The sequence below is a fragment of the Oryctolagus cuniculus genome, chromosome 3, assembly GCF_964237555.1.
Source record: "Oryctolagus cuniculus chromosome 3, mOryCun1.1, whole genome shotgun sequence".
In the NCBI taxonomy this organism is placed as follows: Eukaryota; Metazoa; Chordata; class Mammalia; order Lagomorpha; family Leporidae; genus Oryctolagus; species Oryctolagus cuniculus.
Window position 1 is genome coordinate 57,320,625 of NC_091434.1, and position 22,946 is coordinate 57,343,570.

General features: G+C 39.4%; 1 protein-coding gene across 3 annotated transcripts in view; it reads right to left on the reverse strand.

Moving 5' to 3' along the window:
- NUP35 (nucleoporin 35) overlaps positions 1-22,946 on the reverse strand; it is a 429,947-nt gene that overhangs the window by 221,630 nt on the left and 185,371 nt on the right. Inside the window, exon 13 of one of the 3 annotated variants that reach the window (XR_011387210.1) lies at positions 948-22,289. The exons of the other annotated variants lie outside the window; for them this stretch is intronic. The gene's annotated coding sequence lies outside the window, so the exon portion shown is untranslated. Of the gene's footprint in view, positions 1-947; positions 22,290-22,946 lie in introns of those variants that run through there. 3 annotated transcript variants of the gene reach the window in all.

The window sequence follows — 22,946 nt, forward strand, 5'->3', positions numbered from 1 at the left end:
CTACTGACAGTTCTGTTATTTCCTTCTGCTTTCTCCCACATACATAACAACTGTGCCAGTCTGGGGTCAACTGATTTACTCCACATACTTTGGTGTTTCTGGGATTAGTCTGACTCCAAGTTGTTGTTGTTGTTGTTTTTAAGATTTATTTTATTTATTTGAAAGACAGAGTTACAAAGAGAAGTAGAGATAGAGAGAGGTCTTCCATCCAATGGTTCACTCCCCAGGTGGCTTCAATGGCCAGAGCTGCGCCGATCTGAAGCCAGGAGTCAGGAGCTTCTTCAGGTCTCTCACATGGGTGCAGGGGCCCAAGGCCTTGGGCTATCTTCCACTGCTTTCCCAGGCCACAGCAGAGAGCTGGATCGGAAGAGGTACAGCCAGGACTAGAATTGGTGCCCATATGGGATGCCGGCACTTCAGGCTAGGGCTTTAACTTGCTGCCCATATCACCAGCCCCACTAACTCCAAGTTTGTGGTAAATATTGTCAATGCATTTTTAGCTTTAATATCTAGATCTCTAAGTTTTTGTGAGAACCTAGAGATATTCACAGCAATACCTTCACTGCTGTCATACTCCTAGGATCACTTAAACTATTTTTTCTAGATTCTTTGTCATTTATAGACCAGAGAGTATTGACTGTTACATTTCTTGTCACTTATCTCATTAAAAGCAACTTTAAATACACTAACATCAAACCCTAAGATGAAAATAAAATGCATAATGATAATTTTAAGTGTTCATAGTTAAGTAGCATCCAGTGCTCCTTAATGATTACCTAAAATGAATGACATACTTTGAAATAAACTTTTTTAATTGTTTTTATTTAGTAAATATAAATTTCCAAAGTACAGTTTATGGATTACATTGGCTCCCCCCCCCATAATTTCCCTCCCACTCACACCCCTCCCATCTCCCACTCCCCTCTCCCATTCCATTCTCATCAAGATTCATTTTCAATTCTCTTTATATACAGAAGATCAATTTAGTATATATTAAGTAAAGATTTCATCAGTTTGTACCCACACAGAAACACAAAGTGTAAAATACTGTTTCAGTACTAGTTATAGCATTACTTTACATTGGACAACACATTAAGGACAGATCCCACATGAGAAGTAAGTACACAGTGACTCCTGTTGTTGACTTAACAATTTGACACTCTTGTTTATGGCCTCAGTAATCTTCCTAGGCTCTAGTCATGAGTTGCCAAGGCTATGGAAGCCTTTTGGGTTTGCCGACTTCGATCTTATTCTGACAGGGTCATAGTCAAAGTGGAAGTTCTCTCCTCCCTTCAGGGAAATGTACCTCCTTATTTGATGGCCCGTTCTTTCCACTGGGATCTCACTTGCAAAGATCTTTCATTTAGGTCTTCTTCTTTTTCTTTTCTTTTCTTTTCTTTTTTTTTTTTTTTTTTTTTTTTTTTTTGCCACAGTGTCTTGGCTTTCCATGCCTAAAATACTCTCATGGGCTCTTCAGCCAGATCAGAATGCCTTAAGGGCTGATTCTGAGGCCAGAGTGCTATTTAGGACATCTGCCATTCTATGAGTCTGCTGTGTATCCCACTTCCCATGATGGATCGTTCTCTCCCTTTTTTATTCTGTCAGTTAGTATTAGCAGACACTAGTCTTGTTTGTGTGATCCCTTTGACTCTTAGACCCATCAGTGTGATCAATTGTGAACTGAAATTGATCACTTGGACTAGTGAGATGGTATTGGTACATTCAACCTTGATGGGATTGTATTGGAATCCCCTGGCACGTTTCTAACTCCACCATTTGGGGCAAGTCCGATTGAGAATGTCTCAAATTGTATTTCTCCTCCCTCTCTTACTATTTGCTAGCCAAATTGTTGTTATGATCTTTAGTTTGATAGTAGATATTGCTGTTTTGAAGAAAAAAGCCTAGCAGCAGATTTCCAAGTTCTCTTTAGCATAAAGGCCATGTCCTAGTTCTGCTAATACATTTGAGAACACAATTTAAAATAATGTTACTTATTTCCTTATGGAGGCCAACATTGTGGCATAGCGGATTGGGCTGCTTCTGCAACATCAGCATCCCATGTGGTCATTGGTTCAAGTTCCAGCAGCTCAACTTCTCACCCAGCTCCTTGCTAATGCACCTGGGAAAGCAGTGGAGGATGGCCCAAGTGATTGGGCCCCTGAACCCAAATGGGAGACCTGGATGAAACTCCTGGCTTCAGCCTGGCCCAGCCCTGGCCATCGTGGCCATCTGGGGAGTGAACCAGTGGGTGGAAGACCTCTTTCTGTGTCTCTCCCTCTATATATATAATTCTGCCTTTCAAATAAATAAATAAAATTTTCAAAAAATTATTTACCTGTACAATTGTTTACAGAATTTCTCTTCTCTATTGATTAAATAAAGGAAAATAAATTAAAGCCTTATAAAGGTGCTATCTCTAGAGTAAATGCTGTAGCTTTAACAAGTTTTTTTTAAGATTTCATTTATTTATTTGAGATGTAAAGTTGCAGATGGAGACAGGGAAAGACAGAGATAGAGGTCTTCCATCCACTGGTTCACTTCCCAGATGGCTGCAACAACTGGAGCTGGGTCAATCTGAAGACAGGAGTCAGGAGCTTCCGCCAGGTCCCCCACACAGATGCAGGGGCTCAAGCACCTTGACCATCATCCACTGCTTTCCCAGGCTGTAGCAGAGAGCTGGATTGGAAGAGGAGCAGCCAGGATTAGAACTGGCTCCCATATTGGGTATTGGCACTATGGTCGGAGGCCAAGCCCACTATGCCACAGCACCAGCCCCAGTGTGACAACTTTATAATAAACTATTCAGTAACTGAGACTTCTTAGACATGGTTCAATGTTGGCCAATGTTATATTAAGTTGTGTTAAGTTTTTAGTGCAAAGTATGAACTAATTTTCTAAATTATTAATGATATTAATGAGGGAAAGAGTAATCCACTGGTTCTATATATTAAACTATCATTTAAAGAAAATTAATTAAATTCAATTACCCTAAAGTCAACAGCTACTGTCTAGCTTATCTTTTCTCAATGAAACAAAAATGACCATCCCTGCTGTTTATATAGAAAAATAGTTTATACAGTAAAAGCTTATAAGCTGCCATCATTCTTAAACCAGGAACATCTGAATAATATTGTTAGGGAAGACTGAGAATAAAACTCTAAAATGGATTCATAATCTCTGGTTTTAATGAGGAAATTTCATATTTGTAATAATTCAATTATAATAATCATGAAATTTTTAACCCACCAATGAATATATAGAAGGGAGCTTCTATAGACTATAGTTAAAAATAACTATCTAGGAATATACATTAATGACAAAATAGTGCTCGGTCTCCATCAGAATATACTCCAAAGACCTTTCAAATTGCACATGTCCATTACATTATCTCTTGTACCCTTACACCTTTATTTGCAGTGCTGAGACACTATACAGCTTCTTGTTAGCTTCACCATTTTTGCTCCAGGCAAAGTCTCAGCTTTTTTAAGATCTCAGTAGCAACAACTGCAATAAATTGTTTCCTGCTGGGCCATCGAATCTAGATGCCTTGTGAAAAAGAAATGTTCACTGCTCCTCATTCACATTCCATATTTCTTGTGCCATCTACAAAACAATTCTTATTTTTAAGCCTGCCATTAAATTAAAAAACAACGAGATAATGGTGTGGGGAAATGATTAAAATAGGAATTTCATAAAAGTAGCTTTTACTGATTTTGGGTTTTTAAAATTAAAAATTAAAATCTTAATTCATTTTAGAAAAGTACAGAAGGAAATGGGGCTTAAGAACAAGAAAGTAATGTTTTAACTCTTAAATTTGTTTTATCTTTTTTAAAGTACTGAATCATGTCAAAAACCTGGAAGAAAACATTTTAAAGTAATCTAATGTTCAATGAAAACTTTCTTCTGCCCATGCATTTAGAATTGTGACTAGCATACAATAAGGGCTCAATAAATACTATTATTTTTATCATCATTAACAAATTTAGCTGCACATATCTTTTTCCTTTCATCACTCTCATCTCAGAGGCAGCAGCAGTCCAATCAATTTCACATCCCATCTACTCTCACCAGCTCAGGCCCTACACCCCCCAATCTGTTCTCACTAACTGTTTTCACTCTACTATGAGCCTAATTAGCTCTCTCCAAAGCCATGCTCCTTAATTCCCTTCTATCTACCACCCTACTTTTTTGTTTGTTTCAAAGCCAAGCAACCTCTAATGCCTCACCACCTATTCCCTCCACAGCCTACCCAAGTTAATGGGTAGGCAGGAAAAGAGAAGCTAGCAGTGCCTGGGATGCAATTCTGAAGTTGGATCACTTCCCAACTAGATGGCAACAAGAACTCCAACTCTGGTGTGAAATGAGTACTGAAGGCCTCTGGCATGCTGCAGCCTAGCAATTACCAAGAAGTTCACCTGTGGTGACTTGGAACAGATGACAGGCTGAAGGGATACAACAGCTTCTGTAATATCCTTGGCATTTGTGAAATATGGAAAAATTGTAATTATAAGGACTGAGTGATTTGTTTGGTTGTCGCTGAGAATTATTGATGCATTGAAGTGAGAAAATGATAGGCTCAACTCAGCCAATTAGCCAGTTAAGGCAAAATGTGAAAGTCAGAGGCTTCCAAGGCAGTGTTTACCTAGACCTTCTTCTCCTACAGCCACAGAACAGACTGAGGACCGGGCCTGGAGCCTAACTGCAAGAGTAGAAAACTAAATAATACTGAATTCACTACTCCAGTATGTCTCTTACATTATTAGGGAAGAAGTGGGACGCTCAGGCTGGGAGTAGGGATATCCATGAACTCTCAGACTCCCCAGAGCCCTTGGGATCTGCAAAAGAAACTCATTCTGCATTGTTAGAGGGTGGTAGACCTTGCTGCATAGCAAGAAGACTATGCACAGACCTCAACTCTGGCAAATGCTCCACAAAAAAAATGCACGCCCTCATCAAGAACTGCCTTGTTTCCTTCCTGCTTGCTAAGACCATCAAAGCTCAACACAGCTCTGCTAAAGAAAGAAATCGATTATTCACTCAAAGAGAGGCAGGACATGGCTGACACATTCCGGAAGAATCCAGAAGACCCTCTTGTAAGTGTTGCCTCTGCAAGGTCTACCTAATAGAAATACAAGCATATCAAAGAGTGACCTCCAAATCAAATGAGGTTGTAATAAATAAGAAGTATATTAGGAGAATAATTCAATTTGGAAATGGAATGACTGAAATGTAATCTAGAGTCCTACTATCCATTCTGTTCAAAAGTACTATCTGACAAATAGTAAATACTTAATAAATGTTTGTTGAAAGAATTAAAGACCATGGGGCCCACGCTGTGGCACAGCGGGTTAAAGCCCTGGCCTGAAGCGCCGGCATCCCATATGGATGCCAGTTCTAGTCCCAGCTGTTCCTCTTGTGACCCAGCTCTCTGCTGTGGCATGGGAAAGCAGTAGAAGATGGCCCAAGTCCTTGAGTCCTTGCACCCATATGGGAGACCCAGAAGAAGCTCCTGACTCCTGGATTCAGATCAGCGTAGCTCCGGCTGTTGAAGCCATCTGGGGAGTGAACCATAGGATGGAAGACCTCTCTCTCTGTCTCTGTATCTCTCTGTAACTCTGTCTTTAAATAAATAAAATAAATCTTTAAAAAAAAGAATTATAGATCAAATAAAATAAACATACATGATTTTATAATCAAAATATTTACAAGATATATCATAATGGCAACACCTGTTTTTCATAAATTAACATACTATGGATTTAATACATACAAATTAAGGAACAATAGAACAGAGCTGTCATGCTCTTCTGATTGCAAGTTTGGCTGACAGAAAATCACTGAGGCTGCCTAGAGGAAAAGGGATTTGTTCTAAGGAAACACAGGGAAGAAAAAGAAACAGGAAACAAACAAAAAGCCTGAACAGCATTCAACTGAGCCTCACAGAGGCTCCAACACATTTCCAGGCTTGAATTATCCTGCTACCCACTCAGCAGTAGGAGGCGGTAGACCATATGCTGTGATGACTCAGTCCTCTTTGTCTCTGCCTCTGCTACTCTCACTACTGACCAACTTCCTCTACATTTATAGTATTAGCTTATTCATAACCGTCTCCTGCCTCAGGTCCTGCTCTCAGTGTTTCTTTTTATTTCTGCCCCCACTGCCAAATTTCACCTTTCTGTATTTATCTCAGATTTCACACTCAATAAAATGGAATTTTATTGGCCAGAAAACTATTTGAGCAAACACTTTTTGTACTCTCAGTGATAAATGGGTAGTTCTTAAGACAGATAACTGCATCATATCTGATCAGCCTTAGGGAAGGAGATAGCTGATTAATTGTGGTTGATAACTAATTAGTACACAGTCACATCTGGGTATAGGATAGTCCAAGAAATGCAACATCTGGCCAGGAAGTAGACCCCCACCAATAACCTCATGCCATGAAAGGGGAAAATGCATTTTTAGTGAGCAATTAGTCATCTCCACCTTGTTTGTATTACTGTCTGTTCATTAATTCATTTGTTTTTACATGAAGAATAAATTAGGGAGCTTGTAGATCAAATCTGCATAAGGATTATAGAATTTTCATTTGAGTGAATTGTCAGGGAAAAGCAAAATGGCTTTGTGTAGTTAGTATAAGACTGAACTAAGGCCGGCGCCGTGGCTCACTAAGCTAATCCTCCGCCTTGCGGCACCGGCACACTGGGTTCTAGTCCCAGTCGGGGCACCGGATTCTGTCCCGGTTGCCCCTCTTCCAGGCCAGCTCTCTGCTGTGGCCAGGGAGTGCAATGGAGGATGGCCCAAGTGCTTGGGCCCTGCACCTCATGGGAGACCAGGAGAGGCACCTGGCTCCTGGCTTCGGATCAGCGCGGTGCGCCAGCTGTGGCACACCAGCCACGGCGGCCATTGGAGGGTGAACCAATGGCAAAAAGGAAGACCTTTCTCTCTGTCTCTCTCTCACTGTCCACTCTGCCTGTCAAAAAAAAGAGACTAAACTAAACCTGGAAATAGTATTTGCATCAAATACAGATTTTATATTCAAATAGTTATGTGTTTGGGAAATTGCTGGGGCTAGTATCAGAATAATCTGAGTACATCAGTTATAAAACAGGTAAAGTATTTATTCACCACACACTCCCCACCCTACTGCTATTGTAATGTGATTTCCAAACCAGAATCCTTTCTGAATATAGGAAAAGTGTAATTAAAAACTAGCTGCACTCTGGCCTCAGAATCAGCCCTTAAGGCACTTGGATCTGGCTAAAAAGCCCATGAGAGTTTCTCAGGCATGGAAAGCCAAGACACTCTAGCAAGAAAAAAAAATGACCTAAATGAAAGATCTCTGTGAGTGAGATCCCAGTGGAAAGAAGAGGCCATCAAAGAAGGAGGTACCTTTCTCTGAAGGGAGGAGAGAACTTCTACTTTGACTATGACCTTGTCTAAATAAGATTGGAGCTGGCAAACTCAATAGGCTTCCATAGCCTTGGCAGCTCATGGCAAGAGCCTTGGGTGATTACTGACATCATAAATAAGAGTGTCAATTGTTAAATTAACAATGGGAGTCACTATGCACTTACTCCCCATGTAAGATCTCTGCCCTTAATGTGTTGTACTATGTGAATTAATGGTAAAACTACTATTCAAACTTTGTGTGTCTGTGTGGGTGCAAACTGTTGAAATCTTTACTTAGTATACACAGAGTGGATCTTCTGTATATAAAGATAATTAAAGATGAATCTTAATAAAAAAAAAAAAACTAGCCGTGTAGGTGATTCAGATGAACCCACTATGACTCCACTATGGCTACTCTAGCTTAGAGCCATTGTACTATACAATGTTTTGGATAACACTTCAATTAAATAGTTGTCTGTGTACCAAAATGTATTTGGAAGATCATCAGGAGATTATAAAAAGAATTTCTTTAAATCAAAGAAAAAAAAATGAAACAAATAAAGGTGGCAAAATTATCACTAGAGATGTCATCAATGACCAATAAGTATATGAAAAGATGATGAACCTCATATGGAATCAAAGAATTACAGCTAAAACAATCCTGAGATGTAATTATTTACCCATCACACCACAATTAAGAAATCTGATAACATTGTCAAGGATGTAGAAAGCAATATATCAGTAATTATTAAGATATTAAATGTTTGCATCCAATTACTGAGCCACTTCTACTTCTCAGAACATAGTAGAAATGTGTGGGGACTGGCATTGTAGTGCAGCAAGTTAAGCTGCAGCTGGTAACACCAGCATTCTGTATCAGGGTGCTAGTTTGAGTCCCAGCTGCTCTGCTTCCAATCCAACTCCCTACTAATGCATCCAGAAAAGTAACAGAATACAGTGCTAGTACTTGATCTCTGCTGCCTACTTGGAAGACCTGGAATGATTTCCTAGCTCATGGCTTCTGCCTGGCCCAGCTCTGACCATTGCTGGGAGTAGACCAGCATATGCAAGGTCAGTCTGTCTTTCACTTTGCCTTTTGAATAAATAAATGAATATTTTTAAAAGGTATGTGAAAGAACAAACTACATAAAACCATACTGCAACATGCTTTTTAAGACAGAATTGGGGGGGGGGGGGGATCAGTGCTATGGCATAGTAAGCTAAGCCTCTACCTGCAGCACCCACATCCCATATTGGTGCCAATTCATGTTCCAGCTACTTGTCTTCCAATCCATCTTTTGCTTATGGTCTGGGAAAGCAGTGGAAAATGATCCAAGTGTTTGGACCTCTGGTTCCACATGGGAGACCCGGAAGAAACTCCTGGCTCCTGGTTTTGGATCAGCCCAGCTCTAGCCATTGCAGCCATTTGAAGAGTAAACTAGCAGATCAAAGACCTTTTTCTCTTTCTCTCCCTCTATCTGTAACTCTGCATCTCTAATTAATAAATAAAAACCTTTAAAAAAAGAATTGCATAATTCATCTGAATATCTATATAATATGATAAATGAGGAAAAATAACTACATATAATAATTACATAATTATGCTTAAAATATATAAAAGCAACACTTTATATTTCCAACAGTTTCAATCCAGGTATGTAAATATATCAATAAAGTCTAGACACCTTGAGGAGTGGAGGGAAGGTGACCCACAGGAACTCTATCCTCTGTGTGGCTTCATTTGCTTTCAAAGGAGAATGTATAGGATGAAGTAAGAAGACAACCAAGGAAGAAGCTCCCGTGATTCAGGGACACTTGCACAGACAGACATCAATTTGAACAGCTGTTCACACATGAAGTTACCTTCACAGGAGCTACAGAAGCCAGGTGACAGATCATAGTGCTTGTTTTTAGTACGGTAAGAAAAAAACTTGTACTGAAGAAAGCATGAAGGAAAGAGTTACCCGTGTCACCCCTTTCCCACCTCCAAATAGCTTAGCATAGATATAGATGCCTCCACATTGAGGGGAGAAAAGAGAATTAAGTTCAGTGCTTAGACTTGAATCCCAACGCCAGGCACACTGCAATTAAATTTAGATTTGGAGACAGCCTGACTGCCTTGCCCCCAAGGTCCATCCCTGAAGACTATCTGGAGCCTCCATAGCCATGTGGCTTCCACCACCCTTCCTCCAGCCTCCAGCACCCATATGGGGCTCCAAGCAAAGCAAATTGGGTAGCACACATATGGGGAAACCTAGCCCCTGTTCTCCATGTGCTCACGGTTGAGGACAAGGTCAATGGGATGGACACAGAAACAGGTGCCGACAGTGCCAGTGAAAGAACAGCACACTGGCAGTGAAAGCTGGGGAGCACCTGGACCAGTGACTGCTGGCAGGGAGGCAGGAAGAACTGCAGGCAGGCCTTCATGCAGGAGTGGCACAAAGTCCCAGGTAGCAAGCTCGCCAGGCAGGGGAGCGGCAACAGGGGAGGCAAGTGGACGCACAGGGTCCGAGGCTGCATCCATATGGTCTTTGGTGCCAGATGATGGTGGCAGGGCTTCGCACCCCCCCCCCCCAGTGGCGGGCATCGGTGGGAAAGGGTACGCAGAGAAGTGGTGAGGGGCCACATTCTGTTTTCAGTGATCACTCTGACCCCTGCGGGCAGAAGACAGGAAAAGAAGGCTGGGAAGCAGGGAGACCAGTCCGGGAGGCACAGCCCCACCAGCTTCCAGTGAGTTCTAGGGGCCAGGGCCTCCCGGTAAGCACCCCTGGAGGGAGCAGGGAGGGCCCCGTTACGGGGCTATTTTCCCACTTTGCGTTTGGGGTTCCCGGTGTTGTGCCCCACACGTGTTCCGTGTCTGAGCACGAGGAGGTGAATTAGGCCATGGGTTCCAGTCCCACGAAGCCCACAACTGTTCACCTGACTCAGGGGACTAAGCTCTTCACTTTGTCCAACTCTGAATTTAATTGTAGTGTGCCTGGCGTTGGGATTCAAGTCTAAGCACTGAATTTAATTCTTTTTCCTTTCCTCAGTGTGGAGGCATTCTAGATGGATGGATGGAAGGAAGGAAGGAAGGAAGGAAGGAAGGAAGGAAGGAAGGAAGAATTTAAGCAAGATTCTAGCCTCTTCAGAGTAGAGCTAGAGACAGATCTTAGGACTTTGCTTAGAGCAAGGCTTGATGCTATGAGACTCAGCACCTGATAGCCCAAGGACCTCTATCCCTAGAGTCAAGGCTTGTAGACAGAGCCTAAAGACATGCCCTGGCATCAGGAAGACACCTGTGCTCTGGTGGGACAGGGTTCTTTCAGCACCTAGCACCACACATAGCACCACCTGCCTCAACTGAGCCTTGGTTATAACCCCAAGACTATTTAAAGTCTGGTGATCACGAGACTCAGGTCTCAGCCTAGTGCCGGTCTTAGAAGACAAGGGGATGCCTTTTTTTTTTTTTTTTTTTCATCAATCTTCAAATATGAGCAGGCAACAAGGAACTGCAGGACTGTGTCTTGGGACAAAGTTTCATGCTGGTAGAAACCAACACTGGACAGTTCCTAACAGTCCCTACCACTAGGTAAACATATTAACCACAGATTTGGGATAAATCTGAGCTTGTGGAGTATGGTAGGACGAAAATACAAAAAACACAAAGAGCAGACCTGTGGCAAATGTCAACTTAGGATGCTATCAAGTGTTAAAACAGTGGTGTCTGTAGGTTCAGAGAAAATCATGGCTTAGAATTTCTGGAAGATCAACCACACATAAAGCCAAATTACTATAACCAATCCTTTAACGCACAGATGTCAAGAACTTCCAAAGAAATATAACATCATCTAATGAATAAGACAAGGTGCCAGAAACCAACTTTTTAGGAATTAGAATTTTCAAGTGCTTAGATGAAGATTTCAAAACAACCATTTTCAGACTATCCAGTGAGCTTTAAGAACACACAGAAAAATGATTTAATATTCTAACAGACACTTGACAGATGGATGTAATTAAAATAAATCAAACACAAATCTTTCAACTTAAAGGCACACTAAGGGGTTGCATTGTGGCATAGCAGGTAGGACCACGGCCCGTGACACTAGCATCCCATATGGGCACCAGTTCAAGCCCTGGCTGCTCTGCTTTCAATCCAGCTCCCTGCTAATGGTCTGGGGAAAACACTGAGATATGGCCCAAGTACATGGGCCCTTTCACCCACATTGGAGACCTGAATTAGACTCCTAGCTCCTGGCTCCTGCCTGACCCAACCCTTGCCATTGCAGCCTTCTGGGAAGTGAAACAGCAGATGGAGGATCTCTCTCTCTCTCTCTCTCTCTCACTCTCGCTCTCGCTCTCTCTCAGTGAATAAATGAATTCAGTAAAATTGCAGGATATAAGGTCAATGTGTAAAACTCTAGCATTTGTTGTATATTAATAGCAAATTATATGACAAAGAAATCAACAAAGCAACTCCCTTTTCAATAGCTACCAAAAAGTTAAACATCTAGGAACAAATTTAACTAAAGAAGTTAGTTAGAAAGATCAATACAATGAAACTACATCTTGAGGAAAGAAATTAAAGAGGACAAAAAGAAAAGACATTCTATGGTAATGAATTGGAAGAATCAACATTGTTAAAATGTCCCTCCCACCCAGAGAGATTTACAAATTCATTGCAATCCCTATCAAAATATCAGTGACATCCTTCATAGAACTAGAAAAAAAAAACTTGTTGAACCACAAAGATCCTAAATAGCCAAAGAAATTTTGGGCAACATAAACAAAGCAGAAGGCACTATTCTAGCTGATTTTAATGGGTATAGTGATATAGTAATTACAGCAGCACAATATGGTCATGAAGAAAGACAGATAGACCAATGTAAGAAAATGATGAATGTAGCAGTAAATCCACATATGTTCAGCCACCTGACCTTTCACAAAGGTTTTAAGAACATGCATTGGAAAAAAATAAAAAGTCTTTTCAATAATTGGTATTGGGGGAGTGGGAGACAGGCAGCATTGTGGCATAGCGGGTAAAGCCACCACCTGTGACACCAACATCCCATATAGACACCAATTTATATCCCAGCTGTTCCACATCTGATACAGCTCCCTGCTAATAGCCTGGGGCAAGTATTGGAATTGGGCCAATGTGGCCAGCTGGAGACTGAACCAGAGGATGCAATATATTTGTCTGTCTGTCTCTCTCTCTCTCTCTCTGTAACTAAATTCCTTTTCTATTTTTTTAAATTGATTTATTATTTGAAAGGAAAAGTTACAGAGACAGAGAGAGGGAGAGATATTCCATCTGCTGGTTCACTCCCCAAATGGCTACAACTGCTGGAGCTGGACAGACTGAAGCCAGCAGCCAGGAGCTTCCTCCAGGTTTCCAACACGTGTTCAGGGGCCCACTCACTTAGGCCGTGTCCCACTGGTTTCCCAGGCACACTGGCAGGGAGCTTCATCAGAAGGAGAGCAGTCGAGACTTGAACCTGCACCCATCTGGGATGCCAGTGCTGCAGGTGGTGACTTTACCCACTATGCCACAGTGCTGCCCCCTGAATTTCAAATAAATCATAAATAAATAAATCCAAAAAAAAAAATAAGTGGTACCAGGGACATTGGTACCACTTATTGGCAAATGAAAGTAGACCTCTATCTCTCGGCATAAACAAAATTCAACTCAAAATGGAGTACAGGGCTAAATACAAGACTTGAAACTTTGAAACTACAGCCGGCGCCACGGCTCAATAGGCTAATCCTCCACCTAGTGGCACCGGCACACCAGGTTCTAGTCCCAGTCGGGGCACCGGATTCTTTCCCAGTTGCCCCTCTTCCAGGCCAGCTCTCTGCTGTGGCCCGGGAGTGCAGTGGAGGATGGCCCAAGTGCTTGGGCCCTGCACCCCATGAGAGACCAGGAGAAGCACCTGGCTCCTGCCTTTGGATCAGCGCGGTACGTCAGCCGCAGCGTGCCAGCCATGGCAGCCATTGGAGGGTGAACCAACGGCAAAAGGAAGACCTTTCTCTCTGTCTCTCTCTCTCACTATCCACTCTGCCTGTCAAAAAAAAAAAAAAGAAAAAGAAAAGAAAAGAAAGAAACTTTGAAACTACTAGAATAAAATATAAAATATATGCTAAGTGCTTCAGGACATTTTGAGGAGCAATTCATTCATTTGATCATACTCTAAAAGCACAGGAAACAAAAGCAAAAATAGACAAAAGGAATTTCATCTAAGGAACTCCTTTACAGCCAAGAAAACCATGAAATGAGAAAACATATAGAATGAGAGAAAATAGTTATCTATCTGCCATGGGATTAATAAGCTGCATATTTAACGAACTCAAACAACTCATAGCAAAAAATAAAACTTCGATTTAAAAATGAGCAGATCTAAAAAGACATTTTCCAAAGAAATGCATACAAATGGCCAAAAAGTACGTGAAAAAATGCTCAACAGCACTAATCATCTGGGAAATGCAAATCAAAACAATAGAGATATCACATCACTCCAGTTTGACTAGATATTATCAAAAAGACAAATGGCAAGTGTTGACAAGAATGTGAAAAAAAGGGAACATCTGTACACTGTTATTGGGAATGTAAGTTTAGTGTAATCATCGTGGAAAATGGTACATAATTTCATTTAAAAAAAAAAAAACAAAAACAAAAATAGAGTGAAAATATGATCCAGCAATCCCACTGCAGAGTATATATCCAAAGGAAAATAAACCCTTCTACTGAAGAGATGTCTCCATTCCTATGTTTACTGCAACACTATTCAAACAGACAAGAAAGGGAAAAATCTAAATGTCTATCTGCTAGTGAATGCATAAAGAAAATGTGATATGTGGACACAATGGAATACCACTCCAGCATAAACCAAAAAAAAAAAAAAAAAAGGATGAAAATCTTGTCATTCACAACCACATGTATGGAAATGGAGGGTAATCATATTAAGCAAATTAAGCCAAACACAGAAAACAAGTGTCACATGATCTTACTCATATGTGGAGTCTATAAAAAAGGTTATCTTATAGAGTTAAAAGCACAATGCTAGTCACTGGAGGCTGGGGAGGGAAGAAGGAAGATCATGGGGGAAGGTCAATTAATAAGTACTAAGCCATAGTTAAATAGCTGTAAGCTGTAAAATATTTGAGGAGATAAACACATTTAGCCTGACTGGACATTATACAATATATATGTGCATCAAAATATCTCATGGTACCCCATAAATATGTACAAATTTTGTGTCTGTTAAAATATTGTAATTAAAAAATTTTAAAGAAAATGTTAATATCTTATGGACCAGAACTCATCTAGATCCTACTTCTCCCCAGGAAAAAAAATGGATTTTTCTCTCAATGTAGATATTTCCTTTTTTATTTTCTTAACAATTTTTATTCATATAAGGTGAACAAATGCATGTATTTCACACATACATTGTGTGTACCAAAAATTGTTTGGAAGATCATCAGGAGATTATAAAAAGAATTTTTGGGGGGCCAGCACTGTGGCACAGCGGGTTAATGCCCTGGCCTGGGTGCCGGTTCGAGACTCAGCTGCTCCACTTCTGATCCAACTCTTTGCTATGGCCTGGGAAAGCAGTGAAGGATGGCCCAAGTCCTTGGGCCCCTGCACCCACGTGAGAGACCCCGAAGAAGCTCCTGCCTCCTGGCTTCAGATCAGCACAGCTCCGGCCATTGAGGCAAACTGGGGAGTTAACCAGCAGATAGAAGATCTCTCTCTCTCTCTCTCTCCATCTCTCTCTCTCTCTCTCTCTCTCTCTTGTCTCTCCTCTCTCTGTGTAACTCTTTCAAATAAATAAATCTTTAAATAAATAAATAATTTCTTTAAATCAACAAAGAAAAAAATGTAACAAAGGGAGCAAAATTATGACTAGAGAGTTCATTAATGACCAATAAATATATGAAAAGATGATGAACCTCAAATGGAATCAAAGAAATACAACTACGGCCGGCGCCGCGGCTCAGTAGGCTAATCCTCCGCCTTGCGGCGCCGGCACACGGGGTTCTATTCCCGGTCGGGGTGCCGGATTCTGTCCCGGTTGCCCCTCTTCCAGGCCAGCTCTCTGCTGTGGCCCGGGAGTGCAGTGGAGGATGGCCCAAGTGCTTGGGCCCTGCACCCCATGCCCTGCACCTGGCTCCTGCCTTCGGATCAGCGTGGTGCGCCGGCCGCGGTGGCCATTGGAGGGTGAACCAACGGCAAAGGAAGACCTTTCTCTCTGTCTCTCTCTCTCTCTCACTGTCCACTTTGCCTGTAAAAAAAAAAAAAAAAAAGAAAGAAAGAAATACAACTAAAACAATCCTGAGATGTAATTATTTACTCATCACACCATAATTAATAAATCTGATAACAAATAATGTCAAGGATGTAGAAAGCAATATATCAGTAGTTATTAAGATAGTAAATGTTTGTATCCAATTACTGAACCACTTCTATTTCTCAGAACATAGTAGAAACTTGCAACATAGTAGCAGCTTGTAACACCAGCATTCCGTATCAGAGTGCTGGTTTGAGTCCCAGCTACTCTGCTTCCAATCCAACTCCCTTCTAATGCATCCAGAAAAGTAGCAGAATATAATGCAACTACTTGGATAATACATACATATTTAGGAGCATAGTGACACTTCCCATCTCATCTTTTCCCTTCCTTCCTTATTCTTTTAATTTTTATAATGACAGACTTTTGGTTTATTTTATAATCACAAGATTAATATTTCTTTCCTTAGCAGATTTTTTTAAAGGACAATTTCATCCTAAGCAAGAAGTGGATATTTAGTGGCATCTCCAATTGCTAATGCTTTGTGATAATATGAATTAGTAGTAACTGATACAAAAAGAATTGTGAGGTGTCCTAAAATAAGTTACACATCAGAGGATAGGAGGAAAAGAAATACTTAAGACGAGTTTGTATCAATCAGCTTTGAGCTAAACCAACAAGGAAAAGAAAAGAAACTGCTCCAAAATCTTTCCTGTTTGTTGAAGATTATCCATCAAGGCATCATTGCATCCTGAATACATAATCAACCAATCAGGAAGCAGCAAGCCCTTCTCCTTAAAAATCTTTTTCCTCTTCTAAGATATTGCCTATTTTGTGTTCTCCTGCGCTTCTTATCTATAACCAGTGTAGATCCAATATAAACAATTCATTTCTCCTCTCTAAATATTCATAAAAAAATACCCTGGCTTTTTAGAATCAGCAGACATTTTTCCAAATGCTATCTGCTCTGCTGGTGACTTACAGAATTTGTCCCAGGACCAGTCTTTCACCTTGGCTTGCATCCGTAACAACCTTTCCAAGGGATATGCCATACCCATAGCCCCTACTGAAGATATTCATTCACAATTCAGCACATATTTAGGGAGTGACTGTTCTATTTTGGGATTTGTTCAATCTAGGAAATGGGTGTACTTTCATGGACAATGGCTCCAAGGTCTTTGTATACTCTCTCCTTCTGTTCATACATTCTACAACTTTGACTCACAGGTGACTTTAACTTGCCAAAAAACTTCACCACTGACTGTAAAGATAGTGTCACATAGTGGCTAGGAACATAGGCTCTGAAATCAGACTGCCTATGTTTCAATACCAGCTCTACTATTCCTTTGTCAACTTGTATTAGTTGTTTCACTTTTAGTACTACCCCAATTTCTATATCTGATCCATATCATAGAGTTGTCAGTACTAATGCATTAGAATATGAAAAAATCTTAGGGCAATAGTTTACACATAGTAAGCTCTTAACAAATATTAAATATTAACCATTAGTATGCAATCACTACAAACTAAGCGATATCTCAGGTCAAAGTTTTAGAGAGAATCCAATGATCTGGCTTCAACTGAGGGATCTATTCTTCCTTGTCAAGTTATTTACATGTAAAGTCAAAGGATTATTCCATACCATGACCTCAAGGCCTTACATGATTTGGCTCTGTTTGAGCTCACCTGATCTTGTCTTCAAGTTCATCTTGGACCATTCATTAGAAGTAAGAAAAAGAAGCACTCTGGTATTTAAGACCTGACTACGTTCCTGTATTTTACATATATGAAAGTCCCTGCTGTATTTTAAGCAAGCCCTCTTTTTCTAGAACCATTTGAGTGAGTTCCTATTCCTTGCAACAAAATAACCTACAATAAAATAATTCCTTCAAAAAAATGGGTCACATACAAAATAGCCTCATGTTCACTGATTATGCACAACTGCACAGCTGATATAGGATACATAGTTATGATGCTAAAAACAGGTAAAGAGCCAACATCTTTTCTCATAGTTCAAAAAAATATGCTCTGGGTGGTAACAGCAGAATGTTACTCAAAATCAAAATCCAAGCACCTTTTTTGTAATAATCTCTTTTATTATCTTTTCAAATTCTCTTCTCTCTCCATTATATTGAGCCCTGAAGGGACTTTGACTTTGCAGTATTTCCTTAGTTGCAATGTTAAACTGAAAGTCAAAACTATATTTTGTTTTTAAGTATTCTATAATTGGAAGGAGGAAGGGGAGATTGAGGGAGACAGAGATGGAGGGAATCATGGTTATTTTCTTAGAATTGTATATATGAAATACATGAAATTTATCCTCTTTAGACTAATAAAATTTAAAAATTAAAATTTAAAAATATTCTATAATTTTCTTTTCTCAGGAATTTAAACTGCTTCCTTGCAGTCTGATAAGGTAAAATTTTGTCTATTTTTTATGATGACAGGAATGATTTTGGCATCCTCACCTGTTCAAACCTACACTTAAGCTGCTCCATGGCAACTTTTACCCTTCTCCCTGGAGTCAGCAACTGGCAGCTTCTCTGCCTCAAGGACATGGTCTATGTATTTTAATTCAATCAGCTCGGCACCATACCAGTGCCCTGCACAGACAGATGCCTCATAAACGCTTTTGAATTGACTGAGAGAGCCAAAGAATGCAATATCTTCCTTCTCCACTTTACCTGCTGCCTAAAGTGGGTTAAGAATCAGAAGGGGCATGTTGAGAGAGGAAGTGATTAGGGTACAACTTAGAGGCAGAGCCTTGCATTTACAATAATAATGATATTTTCTGAGAGGATTCTTATTAAAAATCCACATGAATTCAGACAATCCCACTAGGAAATATTACAGGTGATAAATTAAATACAATCACATTTTTTCCAGGTTCCCAGGAATACTTTATTTGTCTCAGTATGGTAGCCAGAAACTTAAAAAAAATCATGGGAGTATTAATAACTGCACACTTTTAAGAATTTAATGAACATTTATAGACTTTCAGGTTTGTAATAAAAATTAATACCCTTTGGCTGTTAAGTATGACCTCCAGGGTACAATAACATTCTATGACATCCCAAAACTCTATAGAGTTATTACTTACCTCCTGCAGGAAGCCAATCTCTATTGACAGTAGACAAGATGGACAATCTAATAGATGAAAAGACTCCATAAATAAATTTCTACTTGATAGTTTTGTTGGAGTCAGTTCCAAAATCAGAACTTTAAAATTTGTAGCTACAAGGACTCTCAAATTTATAGTTAAGATTGCTGAATTCCATGGGTACGTGAGAACCAGCTTCAGTATCACCTTGTAGGACACGTGATTATGAATTGCATAAGGAAAATGGTGTGCTTCCTACCATGATCATTACTCTTTTCTCATGTCTTCCTTTTAGGTCTCTAAAGTTAATAAAATGCAAGTCTGAATTAAAATCCTCACAAATTAGCATCGATTTTATAAATAAAATAAACGGTGCTTGATGTGTTGTTTCCAAATATGTGAAAAGTTTTGAAATACACATTTAAATTTATATATAGGAGTGAGATGGCATATAGTCTTTAATGCCTTTTTGTTGGAGATGTAATAGAAATAAAGTAAATTGCTCCATCTGCTGGTTACATTTGAAAACAAATTCCTAAACTTCAAGGAAAGGTAGAGTTGAGAGCTGCTTCCCAAATGTAACAAAACAGCTGTAGCCAGCATAGAATGAAAAAATGTTAGTATACCCCAAATTAAAACCTTGAGGGTCACTAGAAAGCACTTGGTCTTGTAGAACTAACAAAATTCAAGTGCCACCTCAGTCTTCCCAAGGATTTCTCTGCCCTGGCACTGGCATATCAAAACAGTGAAACTCATGTCAGAAGCTGCTCCAAACTCCACAGTAATACTATAATTTGACATTGAAAAACCTGAAGATTATTTAGCCAAACAGGCTTTCCAATCTCAAAGCATTCTAGAATCACATTTAGGTAAAAAAAATTTACGAGTAGTAGATTAAGTTGCTGCCTGCAGTGCTGGCATCCCATATGGGAGCCCATTCAATCCCTGGCTGCTCCACTTCTGATCCAGCTCTCTGCTAATGTGCCTGTGAACACAGCGGGAAGATGGTCCAGGTGCTTGCACCCCTGCATCCATGTGGGAGTCCTGAAAGAAGGTCTGTCTCCTGGCGTCAGATGGGCCAACCTCCAGCCATTGTGGCCATGTGAGGAGTGAACCAGCAGATGGGAAGATCTTTTCTCTCTCATTCCCCACCCCTCTCTCTCTCTGTAAACTCTGCCTTTCAAATAAAAAAATAAATCTTTTTAAAAAAACTGTTGTCAATAAATTTATAAATCTTTTGGTCATCCTGACACTGAATAATATGTAATAAATTTGAATATACTTTAATAAAAAAAGAAGAGAGTCTCCAAATTTGCAGTTGTAGGCCTATTTAGTCCTACCTAGGAACAGGGCTTCACAGTTATCATTCACAAGCTTTAATCCAGCATTCAAATTTTAAAAAACAAACAAATTATTTAGGTCCATACTACAGTACAGCTTACCCCAACATCACTTTTTTTAATCAATAAAGTGGAAAAAGTTGTCCTGTTTTTTTTTTTTTTGTTTTTTTTTTTTTTTTTGCTGAGTAGTCCTCTCTCTGAGTCTTGTATTACAATATTTTCTTCTACAGTTAAATTAGGCAAGTGAGAAGTTTTACTATCTCAGGTTGCTTGAAACCTGCCAAGTATTAATATACTACTTTTTAAACATTTTCAGTAGCTGTTATATTTGAAATATTTTACCCTTGCTCCATTTATGCATTAAATCATAGTTTGAAAAATTCAATTACAAGTTCATATGAATTCTTTGAACTTGGGTTTTGTTGTTTATGATACCGCTGGAACTCATCAACTGTGCTTCACTCACTACAGTGAGCACGTTACTCTTTCCACAGTAATAGCTTCTTGAGAGGCTTTGGTTTAGTATAGGATTGTGGCTTATCTGGAATATCTCTTTCAGAGCATATTTTTCATGTGTGTATCAGAATCATTTTTCTGTTCTATTATGAAGTACTAAAGTAACTTGTATCTTGTTGTAAAGAAGAAAATCAACTCATCTTTTGAAGGAGTACATGTTTCATATTGAAAAGAAAACATTAAATGCCGTTTTCCAACTAAATGTGACAATGGATGAATATTCTTGTCAATGATTAATTTCAGGATGATTTAATCTTTCCCAAAAAGCAAAGTTATACTTAACAGTTACTTTGGAGGAATGATAATTTTTTCACTTAACATTTGATTTAACACTGACATTTTCTTGTTTTTGTTTCATTATTTGAAATATTCCCATTATTTCAATAGTCTTTGAACATAAAATTTAACCCAACAATTTAATAAATGTTGTTAATATCTGCTTTACAGAAATATATAATCTCAAACAGCTACTAGAGCACAATGTATTAAGAACAGTAGTGGAGACATTGAGTTCAAAGGCCATTGCGTCAACCTTTAGAGAATAAGAAAGACAACAGAGCAGAGGTGACCTCAGCTGAGCTGAAGGATACTACCTGGCAAAAGACAGAGGGGGAAGGGATTTTCCAGCAAAAAGAAAGCCTATGAAAAACTCATGATGTGCAAATTTTTCTCAGTTCAATTCCCAACTCCTGTCTGTGACATTTTAGATGAAAAGTTCCACAAGGAGAACGAATTCTTCTAATAACATTAAATATAAAACAACCCCCCTTATAAACTAAGGAGAGTTTAATCCTGTATAAATGAAATACATTTTAGTCAACATATTTTCAAATATAAAATATTTATGACCAAAAAACATGTTGAATTTCATTTTGTGCACATCTACACTTTTCCACATATGGTCAGTTCGGGTAGGATATAGGGGAATTCCTGAAAGAATAATTAAGTACTATGGAGTAAAGTTTCATGTAATAAAGCAGCATCAAAAGAACAGTACATATCAATTCTTGTGGAGTTCATGGCAGGGGGTGGGGGGCCCAGCTTTGCTTTGTCCTGGAAATAATCTGTAGTCAGGTTGAATAGCAGGGCTATAACCCTGTCAATGACTTCATTTCCTAAAAGAAAATAGGTAATTAGGTGCTTCTTTTGCTTTTATTAGGATAGACAGGATGAGGAAATTCTATATTTATTTTCATAGGAAGTTTCACCTGATCCACAGCTTAGGGCACTCTGTGCTATTAAAATTGAGATTTAATAATGAGGAAATGAATAGAAACATGGGCTAAATAATGTTGGAAATAAATGCATGCACTTTAGTGCCACTGAGTGATTGAAAGGCTTGATAACTTAGGGCATGAGTGTCCCATGTTTACTTTGCATGAGATAACACTGGCAGCAGTCCATAAGTGGGAAATTTGCAACTCATTTCTACCAATTATTCCCTGTGAGTGTGGGAGTAGAGAGAAGTATATGTATTTCAAATATATGTCTATTTTTATTACAAAAATATCAAACATAGACTGAAGAATAGAGATTAACATCAACATAGCCAAGTTTATTTTATATATAACACCACTCATTACCCAACTCCAGAACATTTTTGAAGCGAATCCCAGATAATACATCACTTTCTCCATAAACATTTTAGTACGTCCTCATATCTGTAAAGTATAACTGCAAACAAGTCAAGCCACTATGGAAATCAGTCTGGAGATTCCTCAGAAACCTGAATATAACCCTACCATTCGACCCAGCCATCCCACTCCTTGGAATTTACCCAAAGGAGTTTAAATTGATAAACAAAAAAGCGGTCTGCACCCTAATGTTTATTGCAGCTCAATTCCCAATAGCTAAGACCTGGAACCAACCTAAATGCCCATCAACAATAGACTGGATAAAGAAATTATGGGATATGTACTCTTTAGAATACTATACCGCAGTAAGAAACAACGAAATCCAGTCATTTGCAACAGAATGGAGGAATCTGGAACACATCATGCTGAGTGAAATAAGCCAGTCCCAAAGGGACAAATACCATATGTTCTCCCTGATCGGTGACAACTGACTGAACACCAAAAAGGAAACCTGTTGAAGTGAAAGGGACACTATGGGAAACGGTGACTTGATCAGCATAGCCCTGACTGTTAATGAACAACTTAATACATTATCCCTCTTAGTAGTTTTTTTGTCTGTTCTACTTAATATGACTGGTTTAATTCTGTAATTAATACACAGTTATTCTTAAGTGTTGAAATTTAACTGAAATGTGATCCCTGTTAAACATAAGAGTAGGAATAAGAGAGGGAAGAGATATATAATTTGGGACATGCT